The following is a 15,803-nucleotide window of genomic DNA, read 5'->3' on the forward strand; positions in this document are numbered from 1 at the left end:
AAATGCTAACACATTCACGCCACACTTTACAACAAATAAAGGCAGGGTGCATGAAAGCCAATGTTGATATTTGAAATCATCTAAACAAACACACCCTTACCCTAATAGAATAATAGAATCTGGACCTTCTTTTGATAGACCCGCCCCACACATACGCAACCCAGGCAACGATGTCATTTAGTAGACATGCTGCTAATTGGCTCCAAGTGTGTTTTGATAGTCGGCCTGTCTCCCTTTTCCAAAACGTTTTTTTTTTAGAAATTGTGCACCCCACCTTTAAGTGCACACATTGAGAAAAGAGAGGTCTGCACCAATTCATCCAAGTTGAGGGAAGAACATGGTAAACATTGAAAAATGATTGTGTTTTCCTTTAAGAAAAATTAAAGAACTACAACAGTTCAAATCAACAACTGTAGTTTTAACCTTTCTCAAACAGACATCCTTTTCTGCATTCTTGATGCTCTCTGTCCTCCTCTGTCCCTTGCCCCAGTAAACCATTTTAGCAGTGCCTTCTCAGCTTCTTGCTGGTTGACCTTGGACATCAGGGCGTTGTTCTTAAGAGCATCTGCAAAACCAAATAAATTTTTAAGATAAAGAAATATTAAAAATGGCACATTTGTACTTTTTACAATGACAGTCTTTGGCATACAGTAGGTATTAAAGGATGGATACTCGAACCGAGCCAGCGGGACCCGACGGTACCCGACGGGCCGGGTTCGGATAGATATTTAGAAATTATGTTCGGGTTGGGCTCGGTGCAATAAGGCATTGAACATTTGAAATTTAAAACAGCTTATTATAATATGTAGGCAGCCAATGGGCCTGTTTATAGCGATAGTTCATCTTAAAATGAAACACGCGCATTCACACATCACCTTCTTATTCATCTAATGTTTAATAGCGGGTTGCAAAACAACTTCATAGGTGCATACTGCCACCTACTGTATCGGGTGCACAGAATGAGGGCGTAGGGGCTGCCGTTTCTCTGGGGATAATGTTGTATTAGAGGTAAAAAATGATATAAATACTGTTCGGTTTCTCGCACAAACCGAAGGTTTTGTGTCTTAAGTAGGACACGGATGTGTCGTCACGAGCTGCAGGGTTTTATTTGGATTTGTCTGTGCATGTTTTTTTTCTCTTTCGGTTTTTGTTACCATCCACTTATACAACTGACAGACTGAAACTGTTGGAGTTAAAAATCTACATTTGTGTTCTACTGAAGAAACAAAGTCACCTACCTCTTGGATGGCCTGGGGGTAAGCTGATAAACATAAGTTTCATTTTAAGATGAACTATCGTCATCCATCTTCATGTGTGCGGAAATGTGTTTATGTTGAATAACAGCTACTCAGGATCTGAAAAAAATCCATAAAAATGACAAAATTATATGAGTTAACAGCTACTGTTAAAGTTCACTAACCAAGTCTATACTATACAGTATGTACGCTAAAAAAAAATTCATGTAAAGGTAGGCATAGAAGTCAATAGTCTTGTTATAACGCTGCACCTAATTGCTTCCCTACATCCAAAATGACATTAAAACTTGTAATAGATATCAGTGATCAAACTGAGCAAACAAAATAGTGCTCTTACTAGATGCAGCCAAACGAAAACGTGATTTCCATAGGAGGGGACAGCAGTCAATATTTTACTTGAGTAAAAATACAGTAATTCGTGTTATCTAATATTATCAAACTAATGTGTCACAAAAAGCACTCACATCTGAACAAACATTACTTTTTAGAGCGAATCAGACGCCAATCGTCGATGGATTTTCTTCCTGCTGTGATTCAAGTGAACATTTCTGAAAGCGCGTTAACTTACTTTGTCAGCTCGCGTGCGTTTATCCGGGTCTGACGCACAGGTCGCGCGAGCATTTTCGTCTTCGAATACATTTCCCACTTCTGTTTGAGTAGATTGATAGTTCACTTGCATCCACTCCTTGGCGTGTTTTTAAGTTTCACGTTACGAGCGAGAAGTGCTGCAGCCTGCAGATGTACAGATGATTCAGATCTTGCAGCACACGGAACAAATCATTCAAACTGATTCAAACCGTTCAATCAATAGCTAGTTTAGAATCGACCCGGTACAAAACAGTAATTCATTTGCAATATTTTGTGAAGAACCGACTCGTTCAAAAGAGTCATTCATTCACAAATCAAATGCTTCGGCAAATTATGAAATAATAATAATAATCTGAAGTTCGCATTTCGTACTGCATCGTGCGTCGTGCAAAACTGAGGGCATGTCAATAGAAATATCATCGAGTTACGAGTAAAAGTAAAAATACCCACTATAACTGTTATCCTAAAGCGCTTCTTAAGTAAATGTTACGTTAACAGAGTAAATGTAATGTTTTAAAACTCTAACAATTTAAACACAAGGTTGATTTTCGCAACCTCGACCGTACGCATTCACCAAACGTTATCCCGGCGAGCTTCGCCACTGATTTAGAATAACATCCAAGAATATTTTAATGTTTGACTACTTGAATATACTTTTTATCAACAGTTTAATGTCATATATTGTAATAAAACAGATCTACTCACCACACTTCGAGCTTGCAGCACTCCAGTGAAGACAGCAATGTACCAGCTCTACGTTAACTGGCTCAGGAGAACAATGCGCATGTCCTTTCTTTCTTGGCGCCGTTTTTTTAAACGAATACAACATAGTGATGATGCAGGACAAATCACTTTTTAGCATTAATACTGCATTTTCTGTAGGATACACATATAATTCGAGTTTATTGCAATACACGTACACACACACAAACACACACAATGTCTACGGTTTAGAATTTGTATGGGCCTGTATCTGCATAAATATACCCCAAAACACAATGTGCATATAGCCCTTACGAAAATTTACCATGGTTTTATTGTGGTAAAAGTGTAAACATGTTTTTTTGGTGTATTGGTTACTAGCAAAACCATGGTTCTATTATGTTTTTTGTTTTTGTTTTAACTATAGTAAAACCATGGTTAATTTTCTACATGAAAGTATAATAGCCCATTGAAAAAAGAGACAGCATAGCTAACGAAAATTAAGCATGTTTTTTTGTGGTACAGTAAAATGTTTTTTGGTATTGATTAGGCCTACTATTGGCAAAACCATGGTTTTACTAGAGTATGTTTTTTTTTTTTTTGTTTAAACTGTAGTAAACCATTTAATTTAATTTAATTATTTAATTTTCATAAGGGTATATTTTGGAAAACTGTAGCCCATAGACCCCAAATAAATAAAATCCAGTAGCCATTTACGCAGTGACGGCCGCGTGGTGACTTCTTTATCGAGGGCACATGATGCAAATCTCATCACAACATGTAGCCTGTCATGTGTGTGGCATGAATTTAGTGTAGTGTCTTGCAAGTATTTTGTGAGCGCCTCTTTAATTACAAATCCTTTCGATGTGTGTCCAGCAGGCACGATGCATGATGCACATGGTTCACATGACGCAACAAACACATATTTTGACATGATGAGCAACACACATGACACCCCAAACACAAATTTTTGAATCCTTCACAAGAGAAGTCACCAGCCACCCCTGCACCACACCATAGTTGGTGAAACAAACTGTAAACTTATTTCTGAAATCTGATTGGTTGATTGAAATGTTACCCCCGGGTCAACATAAAGTTGCCCTGAGGACATCAACCACTTGGCAAAATCAGGAGAGCCTAGTTGCTCAATGCTCTTCTCATGGACCTAAACTCATGGACTCAGCATGACTCAGCTTGTCTCAATGTTGGCTGAACATTCTAAACACTTTCAGTATTGAAGGTCTGGCCAGAGCATGATAGAGGCCTTTGGTGTATGGTGATAATTCACTTAGTATCTATCAAAACATAAAATTAGTTCTACATATGAACAAATCCTCTCAGTATAGCAAACATTGGAGACAATGTAAATAAAAGATTTTTGTGCAGTTTTGACTGTTTAATTTATTAAAATTACACTCAGACATCCCACCCTACAAAAACTGATTGGGAAGGAAGCTCACCAACAAGCCCCCGCAAAAAAAAACATACATTTAAAATAATTAAATCATCAATATAAATTATATATTGTGTTATATTGTTTATTAGCCTACTTTAATATGGTTGCTCTTTTAACAGCTATAAAATATATGTACAATTATGAAGGACACCTTAAACTCCTTTGACCCTATATTTATAAAAAACTACACATATTTAAAATAAGATAAAAAGGAACAAATAAAGATAGGATCAAATGTTTTTGTTTTGTTTAAAAGCAGAGGGTTTACACACAGATACACTTTTATGTACTTGAAAAATAAAGTAAATATTGTATTATTTTCCAGTGGTTTTTTTGGACACTCTGTCATTTACTGTACATTGTAAATAAACTACTGTACAGTGGTTTACTGAGCTGAAGAGAGAGGTTGATTGTAAGCCTGCCCACAGTGAAAACTGATTGGTCTAGATATCAGAATACGGTGAATATGGTCTCTTTCTCACTTTTGCTAATTATGTTAGATCGCTTTAGACTTGCAGGAAAATTTTAACCTGAGCCTGAACCTAACTAATTTTTGCAATGTTTTGTCATCATATTACAAATAACATTTTAAATGCACTAATATAAGCTTTGGGTAAAAAATGCAAGGCTTCTGTTACATTGATGCAGCCGTCTTTACTTAGAAGTTATCCTGCAGTCCTTTGGGACTTCATAAACTATTAGGCTACATGTCTTGCTTTTAGCGTCACCATGGTTTGTGAAGTAAGACAGTCTGAAAACATAGGCATAAACCTTTCAGGATCCCTGTTTAAAACAGGGCATGAAATGACAATTACATATGGGGGTCCATGTCGGGAGCTTGTATGGGACTGATTGTGTTTGCCCATTTTGGTCTAATATGATTTGACAGAAAGGGTCCCATAAGTGTTTCCTTATTTAGAATCCATATACTCATGACCTATGTGGGTCCCACTTTGGGCCCATATAAGGAGTCTTTATAGGAATTATTGTGTTTGCCCATGTTGTACCCATATGGTTTGGCCGAAAGGGTCCCAAATGTGTATCCTCATTCAAAACCCATAAACTCATGACCTATGTGGGTCCCACTTCAGACCCATATAAGAAGCCTACATGGGAATAATTGTGTTTGCCCATGTTTTACCCATATGGCTTGGCCCAAAGGGTCCCATATGTGTTTCCTTATTCAAAACACATATACAGGTGACCTATGTGGGTCCCACTTCTAAACCATATAAGAAGCCTATATGGGAATAATTGTGTTTGCCCATGTTGTACCCATATGGTTTGGCCAAAAGGGCCCCATATGCGTTTTCTTATTCAAAAGACATATACAGGTGACCTATGTGGGTCCCACTTTCGGGCCATATAAGGAGCCTATATGAGAATAATTGTGTTTGCCCATGTTGTACCCATATGGTTTGGCCAAAAGGGCCCCATATGCGTTTCCTTATTCAAAAGACATATACAGGTGACCTATGTGGGTCCCACTTTCGGCCCATATAAGGAGCCTATATGGGAATTATTGTGTTTGCCCATGTTGTACCCATATGGTTTGGCCAAAAGGGCCCCATATGCGTTTCCTTATTCAAAAGACATATGCAGGTGACCTATGTTGGTCCCACTTTGGGCCCATATAAGGAGCCTATATGGGAATTATTGTGTTTGCCCATGTTGTACCCATATGGTTTAGCCAAAAGGGCCCCATATGTGTTTCCTTATTCAAAAGACATATACAGGTGACCTATGTGGGTCCCACTTTCGGCCCATATAAGGAGCCTATACACTGAAAAAAATGATTCATTGAATTTAATCAATTTTTTTAAGGTAAGTGGTTGCAATCAATTTATTTAAGCTACATTTAAACAAAAGTTTTATATTTTACTTTACGTTACTAATCTTTTTTGTTTAAATGTAGCTTAAATAAATTGATTGCAACCACTTACCTTAAAAAAATTGATTAAATTCAATGACTCATTTTTTTCAGTGTATGGGAATATTTGTGTTTGCCCATGTTGTACCCATATGGTTTGGCCAATAGGGTTCCATATGTGTTTCCTTATTCAAAAGACATATACAGGTGACCTATGTGGGTCCCACTTTCGGCCCATGTAAGGAGCCTATTTGGGAATATTTGTGTTTGTCCATGTTGTAACCATATGGTTTGGCCAATAGGGTTCCATATGTGTTTCCTTATTCAAAACACATATACAGGTGACCTATGTATGTGGGTCCCACTTTCAGCCCATATAAGGAGCCTATATGGGAATAATTGTGTTTGCCCATGTTGTACCCATATGGTTTGGCCAAAAGGGCCCCATATGTGTTTCCTTATTCAAAACACAGACATGTGACCTACGTGGGTCCCACTTTCGGCCCATATAAGGAGCCTATATGGGAATAATTGTGTTTGCCCATGTTGGACCCATATGGTTTGGTTAAAAGGGTCCCATATGTGCTTCCTTATTCAAAACACATATACAGGTGACCTATGTGGGTCCCACTTTCAGCCCATATAAGGAGCCTGTATGGGAATAATTGTGTTTGCCCATGTTGTAACCATATGGTTTGGCCAAAAGTGTCCCATATGTGTTTCCTTATTCAAAAGACATATACAGGTGACCTATGTGGGTCCCACTTTTAGCCCATATAAGGAGCCTGTATGGGAATAATTGTGTTTGCCCATGTTGTAACCATATGGTTTGGCCAAAAGTGTCCCATATGTGTTTCCTTATTCAAAAGACATATACAGGTGACCTATGTGGGTCCCACTTTTAGCCCATATAAGGAGCCTGTATGGGAATAATTGTGTTTGCCCATGTTGTAACCATATGGTTTGGCCAAAAGTGTCCCATATGTGTTTCCTTATTCAAAAGACATATACAGGTGACCTATGTTGGTCCCACTTTTGGCCCATATAAGGAGCCTATATGGGAATATTTGTGTTTGCCCATGATGTATCCATATGGTTTGTCCAATAGGGTCCCATGTGGGTTTCCTTATTCAAAACACATATACAGGTGACCTATGTGGGTCCCACTTTCAGCCCATATAAAGAGCCTATATGGGAATAATTGTGTTTCCCCATGTTGAACCCATATGGTTTGGCCAAAAGGGTCCCATATGTGTTTCCTTATTCAAAACACATATACAGGTGACCTATGTGGGTCCCACTTTGGACCCATATAAGGAACCTATATGGGAATAATTGTGTTTGACCATGTTGGACACATATGGTTTGGCCAAAAGGGTCCCATATGTGTTTCCTTATTCAAAACACATATACAGGTGACCTATGTGGGTCCCACTTTGGACCCATATAAGGAATCTATATGGAGATAATTGTGTTTGCCCATGTTGTACCCATATGGTTTGGTTAAAAGGGTCCCATATGTGCTTCCTTATTCAAAACACATATACAGGTGACCTATGTGGGTCCCACTTTCAGCCCATATAAGGAGCCTGTATGGGAATAATTGTGTTTGCCCATGTTGTAACCATATGGTTTGGCCAAAAGTGTCCCATATGTGTTTCCTTATTCAAAAGACATATACAGGTGACCTATGTGGGTCCCACTTTTAGCTCATATAAGGAGCCTGTATGGGAATAATTGTGTTTGCCCATGTTGTAACCATATGGTTTGGCCAAAAGTGTCCCATATGTGTTTCCTTATTCAAAAGACATATACAGGTGACCTATGTGGGTCCCACTTTTAGCCCATATAAGGAGCCTGTATGGGGAATAATTGTGTTTGCCCATGTTGTAACCATATGGTTTGGCCAAAAGTGTCCCATATGTGTTTCCTTATTCAAAACACATATACAGGTGACCTATGTGGGTCCCACTTTCAGCCCATATAAGGAGCCTGTATGGGAATAATTGTGTTTGCCCATGTTGTAACCATATGGTTTGGCCAAAAGTGTCCCATATGTGTTTCCTTATTCAAAAGACATATACAGGTGACCTATGTGGGTCCCACTTTTGGCCCATATAAGGAGCCTATATGGGAATATTTGTGTTTGCCCATGTTGAACCCATATGGTTTGGCCAAAAGGGTCCCATTTGTGTTTCCTTATTCAAAACACATATGCAGGTGACCTATGTTGGTCCCACTTTGGGCCCATATAAGGAGCCTATATGGGGATAATTGTGTTTGCCCATGTTGTACCCATATGGTTTGGCCAAAAGGGTCCCATATGTGTTTCCTTATTCAAAACACATATACAGGTGACCTATGTGGGTCCCACTTTGGGCCCATATAAGGAGCCTATTTGGGAATAATTGTGTTTGCCCATGTTGTACCCATATGGTTCGGCCAAAAGGGTCCCATATGTGTTTCTTATTCAAATACATATACAGGTGACCTATGTGGGTCCCACTTCGGGCCCATATAAGGAGCCTATATGGGAATAATTGTGTTTGCCCATGTTGTACCCATATGGTTTGGCCAAAAGGGCCCCATATGAGTTTCCTTATTCAAAACACAGACATGTGACCTACGTGGGTCCCACTTTCGGCCCATATAAGGAGCCTATATGGGAATAATTGTGTTTGCCCATGTTGTACCCATATGGTTTGGCCAAAAGGGTCCCATATGTGTTTCCTTATTCAAAACACATATATAGGTGACCTATGTGGGTCCCACTTTGGACCCATATAAGGAACCTATATGGGAATAATTGTGTTTGCCCATGTTGGACCCATATGGTTTGGCCAAAAGGGTCCCATTTGTGTTTCCTTATTCAAATCACATATACTCATAACCTATGTGGGTCCCACTTTGGACCCATATAAGGAACCTATATGGGAATTATTGTGTTAGCCCATTTAAGACCCATATTGGTTGCCCAAGAGGGCCCCATATGTGTTTCCTATTATGAGCCCATGCCCTCATTTCCCATTAACATCCCAACTAGGACCCATATAGGGAACCTATGTTTTTTAACCCATGTGGGGCCTACTACACTAACCCAAGTGAGTCCCATATAAGATGCCCATAATAGGACCATGCCCACTTGGTACCCATGTAGCCCAAGTAAAACCCATGTGGGGCCCACATATACATGTTGGCTGGGTATGAATAAAGTAAAACATTGTGCAGCGTTGTAACCCCAATAGATATTGCCATGCCCCCTCAAAATAATTTGAATGAGTCAATTTGTCCCCATCAATGTTTGATATTTTTCTATACATACACTGGCTTTCATGTGTGTCGTGACTAGGGATGTGCCCGAAGCCAAATACGTTATTCAGAAGGGCATGGTTAATGACTTCAAAACGAATAACGAATTCATCAGAATAACAAAAGAAATATTCGGCCAGACACAATCACGTGTTTGCTGGAACACCACTAAATTATAAACCCCTTAAAGCATGAATAATACGTACGTGTGCTTCATTACATTAGCTAAAGGGCCGGTCACAGTAAACTTTTCGTTTTTTATTGACTTCCCTCGTGCAAGCTTTTGCAACGATATTTCACAAGTCGCTGCATAGCAAAGTTCAAGTATGGTGAACCCTGACTTGCGATTTCGTATCATGTGGGGCGTTGTGACTAGTACAAAACCGGTATGTCATTGCGTGACCTTTCTCTTTACTGCAAAGCACAAATGGACGAACTCAAAGATCATTTTGATGAGCTGCTCCCTGCCCACTCCTCGCAGCAACCTCCGAAAAATGAATTAAAACATAATCGCAGGTTGTATAAGCTATTGGCCACTAGGGGGCACTAATCGCTTACACGTACCTTGATGTCATAATATGATGCTACAAACGAACTATAAGGTATTATTTTTGAGGACAGCCTCCAAATTTCATAGATCTTTAAGATATGTAGGCAAACAAATTTGGCGAAGGTGGTAATAAATTGGTGGATTAAATTACAGTGGAAAGCAAACATCTAAACGTAAATTCACATTATAAGCGACTAGCAGTACCAGAGCGACATGATCTCATTGATTCCAATGGAAGCTCGGCGGCATCCGGCGACACGAGCGACAATGACCGTTGACGGCTGGATGGGCATGTCCAGTCGCGCGACAAAGTTCAGAAATGTTTATCTTAATGTAATGTAAATTATGAGCAACATTCAGGAGCGACTACCAATGAGAACGAAGCAGTGGAGTTCAAGTCATCCGTCTTTCGTCACCCTGCTAAAAAAACAATAGAGACCATCATAGAACTTCTATTGGCTTTATTGGGAATTTTATTGGTTCTAATGGAATATGGCCCAAAACACACTACAGTGTATTGGTCTCTGTTGGTCTCTAATGGTATGTATTGGTTCTATGTATTGGTTCTAGTGGAATATGGCCCAAAGCACACTACAGTGTAGTGGTTTTAATGGTAAAAGCTAATGGTTCCTATTGGTATTTTAATGGAAACCATTAGAATTTTCTGTAATGGTTTTATTCTTTTTTTCAGCAGGGCAGTTGCTGGAGTGGATGGTACTCATTTGTTGACAACCAAATATAGAAACGCCTCTTTTGAAAGAGACAAGCGACACACAGCGACGAAGTCGCTTATAATGTGAATGTACCTTTAGACCACTAAAAAGCTTCTATTTAGATTTTTAATTCTTAGGGGGCGTGCACACCAAAGCTTTTACGCTTGCGGTCGGCATATGTTTTCAATTGTTTCCAATGGAAGTGGAGCATATTTAAAAAAAGCCAGCCGCTACATTGAAAATAAAGGTATAAAAGCTGTCACTGGGGCAGTACCCTTAAAAAAGGTCCTAATATATAATTTAGGTACAAATATGTATCTTTGAACTACAAATATGTACCTTTGAAGTACTAATATGCACTCTTTGAGTACAAAGGTGTACCTTTTTAAAAGGGTACTGTCCCAGCGACATTTTGTACCTTTATTTCTGAGAGTGTAGCATTTTTTTCCACGATGAAAGCCGATGCTCAGTGTTTTTCCGCGTTCAGCACCTAGCGCAGAGAGTTGAAAAATATTCAACTTTGGGTGAAAAGCTCAGCTCGTCAATGACAGTTCTCAAACAGCTGTCCATTCACAGTGAAGGAGGGGCGGGACAAATATTATTACAACAACCAGCGCATCATACAACGACTGATAAACAAAGCAAAAGTATCAGCTTAAGAAATCTGGCGCTCAGCTGAAAAAACAGGTGGCATTCGCCGTCCTCCATGCATTTTCAGCTGCATTTAAAAGCTTTGGTGTGCACACCTATTTAGACTTTTGTACAAAGATGTTAGCATGATCAATTTCAAAATTATGCACTTTTTTATATTACCAAAATCCTAATATATTCCATTACTGCCTGATTAAATTATATATTATATCCAGATCTCTACGGTACACTTGAAAAGTGATTGAAAGGATTTGAGAAATATTTATCTATTAATCTTCCTTATTATTACATGATAAATCAGCACTATGCACACTTTATTTGAATATGCACACAGCATGCATTGAATAGAATTAATATACATTTTAAACTTCCCTTCATCCTCAGATGAACTGCAGATCCCAAGCTAATGTTTTAGCAGTGATCTATAAAAGTAATTACAGAAACTGAATTAACAGATTAGATACTGTTACTCAAAGCTCATTTCTCTCCTCTGCTACTCTTTCATTCAGCCTTTTTCTTTTATTCTCACTCCCACTTTTCATTTGCCTTTCATGGCAAAGTCTTACAGAGACTGACTGGATGAATAGCCAAATAATCCTCAATCAACTTTCATTGTCATTACAGAGGAAGACACAGAATTCTCTCTCTCTCTCTCTCTCTCTCTCTCTCTCTCTCTCTCTCTCTCTCTCTCTCTCTCTACAACATTTATAGTAGATTTAATCCTTATTTCTTGTGCAGGAGTCACTGTAGATGAATATTACATTTTTATTATATGTAAATATGCAAATATGGAAAGCACGGAAGCGAAGGAGTGATGTAATTGAGTGATGAATGTGTTTGACAAATTGACAAGTAAAGCTATAAGCTATATGAAGGAATTTAAGTTGATATGTATTTCTGTGAAGTAATGGCAAGATCCCACCCCTCACACACACAACCACATACGTTGTGTTCTTTTTTTCTCCCAGACTCACATTTAGCAAATAATCCATCTCATATTTTTCCTAACATGAAATCCCTGGACACTTGCCGAAAATTATTCATGAATTTTTCTGCAGGTTATTCATTAGACATTTCACTCGCATACTTTGATGATTGAGAATTTCAATCTGAAATACGCATCACCCTCAAAATATAAACACAGACAAAACCTCAGTTTTTCACCTAACACACACACACACACAGTAACGAGAAATATGCAGTATGTCAGGTGTTCACTTTTGCAGTATCTGTCCACTGTATTGCATAAGCTGCAGGTGATATTGCGTAAGTTTTGCAATTTTAACTTGCTTCCATGTAACATGGATAGACAGATGGAATAATCATAATGATCTACAGGATTTTGTTGGTATATGTATTGCCTTCGTATATGTCAAAAATGTCAAAACCACTTGTTTAGAAGCAGAACTTGATCCTCTTACACCCTCTCTCTACGTCAGCCTGATCCGTTTACATGTGAAGAATCTTTACATAGGGCACGAACCCTCATTGACCCTGAGAAAACCTCATCTCAAGGACAGGATATGATGTTGTTTTTACAAGTTTAGGAGGGGGTTTGTACTGACATGATATAAGACAACTTCCAGACCTCTTGACATCTCTAAAAGGCACAAATCTTTTATTATTAAACAGAGGAAATGAAGTGTTGCATGTACAAAAACACACTTGTATATATATCATATGAGTATAAACATCCACCCACAACCACACTATTGCTTACAAATGGTGTTTTTATGTTTTTGATCAATATGATGCAATATTTTCACCCTTAGTAAGCACATGAGAATTACTCTGTCATGTCCACTCTAGTGTGCTCACTAAAGAAGCCAGTGCCTGCTTGCGTGCTGTTATGCGTCCGATAAATGAGACACATTACACTGAGAAAAAGTTTTTGCAAATGAAAAACAAAACCTCAATACACTAAAAAAATATATAATAATAATAATAATAATATATATAGTGCTTTTAGGCTATACATTTCTTTAATCAGTGTTTTCTCTGCGATCGAACCCATTACCTTTGTGTTGCTAACCCAAAGCTCTAAAAAGACCAAGAAACTATGACTTATTTCTTATGCTTGTGAAATATTGTTACATCTGCCACGGCAAAAGAGGCTTAAGCCAAGCAAACAATAAACAGAGCAGCTAATGCCCAGACTTAAGCCAGAGAGGCAACCAAGGCTTACTAATGCCTCTCTTAGTATTTCACACTGACTGCCCCCTGACAAAAGACTTAAGACTCCCTTCTCTCAATACTTCTTTCTTTTTCCCCTTCGCTCTGCTTTCCTGCTTCTATCATTATTTGTCATTTTAATACATTTCCATTTTGGCAGACATTTGTCCAGTGCTTTTAAACGGAGAGACTGCAGTTTCCAGCTGTCCAGAAGAGTCAAAACACGCCTCAGAGGAATGTGACCTTCTCTCTTCTTTTCCTTCATTACTGTGAATGTGCAGAATTAACTCACAACAGCGGGTTCTTCTTACATTAAGCAGACATGTGAAACATCATGCTGTCCTCAGATTACTAAAAACTTTTCCCGTGATGAATTAATTCATAGTGGGTAAAATGATCCTATATAAGGAGAAATTGTGCATTGATGTTAAATCCTCTGATAGCACAGTACTGTACGTTGCTATGACATTTATATGATGTATGTGTCTGGAAAAAGTCAAATCTGCAGTATGTCACTGAAGCTTTGTTCACACTAAGAGAAACACATTAAATATAAGCAAATTCAGTTACAAAAAGCAGAACAAACACATTTCAGGGAATTATGTTCATTAGGTTGACATATTCCCAAGCTCTTCACTAGTGACTTGCAAAAAATGGCTTATTTTAAGGCTGTCAATGTCAAAAGATTATTTTAGTTGTATAATGGTGCAGTTGTAAATACACATTTAAATAAAAAATATGTTAATAAATATTAAATATATTAATATAATGCAAACTACACTGAAAAAAATTCATTCAATTTACTCAATTTTTTTAAGGTAAGTGGTAGCAATAAATTTTTTAAACCTAAGTTTTTTGTTTTGTTTTTCTAATTTTTTTATTTTATTTTTTAAATGTAGCTTAAATAAATTGATTGCGACCACTCACCTTAAAACATTTACAGTTTTTTTCGATTGCTAAACGACAGTGGGCACAACTGGAGTCACATGTGCAAAACTCTAACTACAGTCTGCACAGCAGCAGTTCATGTGGACCAAACTCTAGTTCGTTTTTCATTGCTTGAACACAGTTTTCAAAACTTTACACACTTATCCCATGACTTTAAACACAACCTGCACAACACTGTGGATTTACAGCACTTTGTTCAAATGCTAACACACTGCTGTCAAAACTGTGAACCACACATTCAAAACACAATTGATTTCAGTCTTGTGCCTTTCAAACACTGCTAACTGCAATTTCATATAAATATAAATTCCAATTTCATATATATAAAATATTACCTTTCATATAAATATGATGTATATATATGTAGAGCTCAGAAAAACTAATTTTGGAAATGGAACAAGGAAGACGGGTTTGTGGAGGGAGAAGGGTGGCATGTAGTGGCCTGATGCTAGAGAGAGGTACGATTAGCTACTCATTTATAAAAAAAAATGTTTCATATATGAATTACAGTATGTACTTTTAGTTTCTACCTTTTTTTCATTACTGTAATTCCATAAATTACTCCAGACTATTGAAGCAAACTGCAAATTTTCATTTACCTTGAATTGTTCTGTTCTAAAAATTTCAATAAATCATGTGATAAATCAATCAATCAATAAATAATTATTTGAAGAAAACATTACTTTGTATGAAGTCACTGAAATTGTTCAAACTATAAAGATGAAAAGTTAGTATTTTGTGTATTGGTGTTTGATGTTAGTGTTTTTCCTCTCAGTGTGTTGTGAATGACAGTGTGTGTTATCTCAGTGAGAGTTGTGTATAGTGTTTGGCTGCACTGAGCTGTTTTGTGTCATGTGTTTAGAGTTGTGTTGCTTGAAGTGAGTTTTGCAGGTGATATGTACAGTTTAGCTCAGGTGACTTTTGGTATTGCAGACTGTAGTTAGAGTTTTGCACATGTAGCTCCAGTTGTGCCCACTGTCGTTTAGCAATCAAAAAAAAACTGTAAATAAAAAAAAAAAGTAAATTAAATAAATAATTTTTTTTTCCGTTTACTGCATATACAGTACTGTGCAAAAGTCTTATACAGGAAATGTGTATATAGTATTAATGACTGTATAAAAATGTAAACTGATGTGTCAAGTTTTTAGTGTAAACTCCCCTTCTTGAGCAATATCAGGAAACTGCAGGATCTCTTAAACCTAAATAAAATTAAATCCTAATTTCTAATTTTAAAGAATTTAGTATTTTTACTTAATTCTGCTCAAAAACGCTCAAGATGTGTTTAGTGCCAAGAGAGGTCACAAACACAGATTTTTTGTACACATTTCCTGTATTTTCTATTTGTATCTTAATAAAATAGATTAAAAAATAAATATGGATGGACATTAAAACTTCTAAAACAAGTTTGGTGGTGCTGGCCTAAGACTTTTGCACAGTACTGTACATTTTAATGTTGCTTTCTGTCTATGTAAGTTGCCTTTTTTATACTCTTTTATGTCTTTGTGTGCAGTTTTATGTATTTATTTATTTGTATTGGGTATGCACAGCACTATAGTCAACACTCTTTGTTTTATAGTGCAAAATAAAA

The 15,803-nt window shown here is 37.5% G+C and overlaps 1 long non-coding RNA gene across 1 annotated transcript; it reads right to left on the reverse strand.

Annotated features, from left to right (window-relative positions):
- Positions 1 to 225: 225 nt before the first annotated feature.
- Positions 226 to 3,744, reverse strand: LOC141358859 (uncharacterized). The gene is made up of 3 exons (XR_012365352.1): positions 1,825 to 3,744; positions 1,239 to 1,355; positions 226 to 565 (listed from the first exon to the last, which is right to left on the reverse strand). It is a non-coding gene; the product is annotated as an uncharacterized lncRNA (long non-coding RNA).
- Positions 3,745 to 15,803: the final 12,059 nt, after the last annotated feature.

The sequence above is a fragment of the Misgurnus anguillicaudatus genome, chromosome 22 (genome assembly GCF_027580225.2).
Source record: "Misgurnus anguillicaudatus chromosome 22, ASM2758022v2, whole genome shotgun sequence".
Lineage (NCBI taxonomy): Eukaryota > Metazoa > Chordata > Actinopteri > Cypriniformes > Cobitidae > Misgurnus > Misgurnus anguillicaudatus.